Source organism: Cucurbita pepo, chromosome LG11, assembly GCF_002806865.2.
Source record: "Cucurbita pepo subsp. pepo cultivar mu-cu-16 chromosome LG11, ASM280686v2, whole genome shotgun sequence".
Taxonomy (NCBI): domain Eukaryota; kingdom Viridiplantae; phylum Streptophyta; class Magnoliopsida; order Cucurbitales; family Cucurbitaceae; genus Cucurbita; species Cucurbita pepo.
This window is the reverse complement of record NC_036648.1, coordinates 3,720,639-3,723,054: the sequence shown is the minus strand read 5'-3', so window position 1 is coordinate 3,723,054 and position 2,416 is coordinate 3,720,639. Positions and strand designations below refer to the sequence as shown.

General features: G+C 34.5%; 2 non-coding genes across 2 annotated transcripts; both read right to left on the bottom strand.

Annotated features, from left to right (window-relative positions):
- Nucleotides 1–1,012: 1,012 nt before the first annotated feature.
- On the bottom strand, nucleotides 1,013–1,084 carry TRNAP-UGG. The gene has a single exon. It is a non-coding gene; the product is annotated as a tRNA-Pro (tRNA).
- Nucleotides 1,085–1,654: 570 nt separating this feature from the next.
- TRNAP-CGG lies at nucleotides 1,655–1,726 on the bottom strand. Its single transcript has one exon. It is a non-coding gene; the product is annotated as a tRNA-Pro (tRNA).
- Between the last annotated feature and the right edge of the window lie 690 nt (nucleotides 1,727–2,416).

The following is a 2,416-nucleotide window of genomic DNA, read 5'->3' as shown; positions in this document are numbered from 1 at the left end:
TTTTCGGGAAAAATAATAACAAAATATTTTGAAAGTGGCAAATTACAAAATTACCCTGATGATATGGATAATTACGAAAGTGCCATTCTGCTGAAAATAAAAACCTCTGCATGTGACCATCTGCACAAAGACCTTCGAATCTGAAAATCGTGTCATTGGATTTTCCCCAAATTTGGATATAATCTAGAACGTTCAAAGATCATCAAATCCAATAGTCGGAATTCAAACTCATAGTTGGTAGCTCGCTGATCGGAGAGGATATTTCCGACGAATTTTCCAGAAAATTCCAAATCACGACGATTCTGGAGCTCTCAATGTCGGTGGAAGCTTCCCCTATAAAGTCTGAAGTTGGGGCAAAGTTTTAAGACAAGAATCGAGTGATGAGAATTCCTAAAACTAAAGTTTGAAGCTCTTAAATTATGGGTTTTTCTTTCTCGAATTTCTTCCAAATTCGAGTGCTATGGTTAATCATTTTCCTTCCTACCAACTCTTACATATTTCATATGGGATTTACGAAACTGGGATTTACAACAAGTTTCGTGAAGGAATCAGGCACTGAAAAGTTTTATAATCGGCTGCCCAACAAATTATGGGTTTTTCTTTCTCGAATTTCTTCCAAATTCGAGTGCTATGGTTAATCATTTTCCTTCCTACGAACTCTTACATATTTCATATGGGATTTACGAAACTGGGATTTACAACAAGTTTCGTGAAGAAATCAGGCACTGAAAAGTTTTATAATCGGCTGCCCAACAAATTATGGGTTTTTCTTTCTCGAATTTCTTCCAAATTCGAGTGCTATGGTTAATCATTTTCCTTCCTACCAACTCTTACATATTTCATATGGGATTTACAACAAGTTTCGTGAAGGAATCAGGCACTGAAAAGTTTGTTTTCCAATGAACTTTGGAAGGTTATAACTTTGCTACACCACAAAAAGGTATGAACTTGGTCTAAAACCAGAGTGGTCTGATAAGAAAAAATCGAGATTTTGAAATTCTATTATCTTGCAGGGGCATTTCAAGAATCGAACTCGAGGCCTCTCGCACCCAAAGCGAGAATCATACCACTAGACCAAATGCCCTTGTTGTAGAACTAGGATTGTGTTCCTATATAAAACTAGGATTGCAAATTGCAAAGAATCGACACAACACGTTGACCCGTATATGAAATTCTATTATCTTGCAGCTTCATTGATATAGTTGTACATAAGAATCGACACAACACGTTGACCCACAAATATCTAAATGGTCTAAAGGGTAGGAAGAATTTATATCTTTATCTTTATTTTAGACCATCTATTTTGGAGCATTTATATCAAATAATCTTCTATTCACATTNCATGAATGGAAATCCTGACAACGAGGTAAGTAGTGACCTTGGACGTTTTGTTAGTGGAAGCTCATGAATGGAAATCCTGACAACGAGGTAAGTAGTGACCTTGGACGTTTTGTTAGTGGAAGCTCATGAATGGAAATCCTGACAACGAGGTAAGTAGTGACCTTGGACGTTTTGTTAAAACATACCAATGTTTTTGAGTTATGCCTCAAGGTTCTTTCCTTTGAGGTATATGAAATTCTATTATCTTGCAGCTTTATTGATATATAGTTGTGGAGGGGCACNTCTTGCAGCTTTATTGATATATAGTTGTGGAGGGGCACTTCGAGAATCGAACTTGAGACCTCTCGCACCCGAAGCGAGAATCATACCACTAGACCAAATGCCCTTGTTGTAGAACTAGGATTGTGTTCCTATAAAAAACTAGGATTGCAAATTGCAAAGAATCGACACAACACGTTGACCCGTATATGAAATTCTATTATCTTGCAGCTTCATTGATATAGTTGTACATATGAATCGACACAACACGTTGACCCACAAATATCTAAATGGTCTAAAGGGTAGGAAGAATTTATATCTTTTATCTTTATTTTAGACCATCTATTTTGGAGCATTTGTATCAAATAATCTTCTATTCACATTCTTTCTTATTCCATCTAAATCTGGAATATTTGTATTTGATATTTTTTTTTTCTCATCATTGAAGATAACTTCTAAATTTTACACTATTTTATAAGAAGGAAAGTTAAGTTGTTCTCAAATCTACACCACCATTATCTTTGGAATTCTTTTTTCTTCAATCTGCAATTCAATCCAAAAATATATTTGTGCCCTTCTTTCTTTGTTTCTTTATTTTTTTTATTTTGCTGTTATTTCATAATTAACTTATCTTGATTTCATTGAATAGCTTACTATTATCAGACTTGTTTTATCCATGTATTAGCGTACCTTGATCATAATTTAGTTACATTCCTAAATAGCCTACCTTTGTGATATGAACCAAGAGACATCAATCATACAATATACTTCAATGAAGATGTGAAGAAAAGGTTGTCAAAATTATCAAAAGATGATT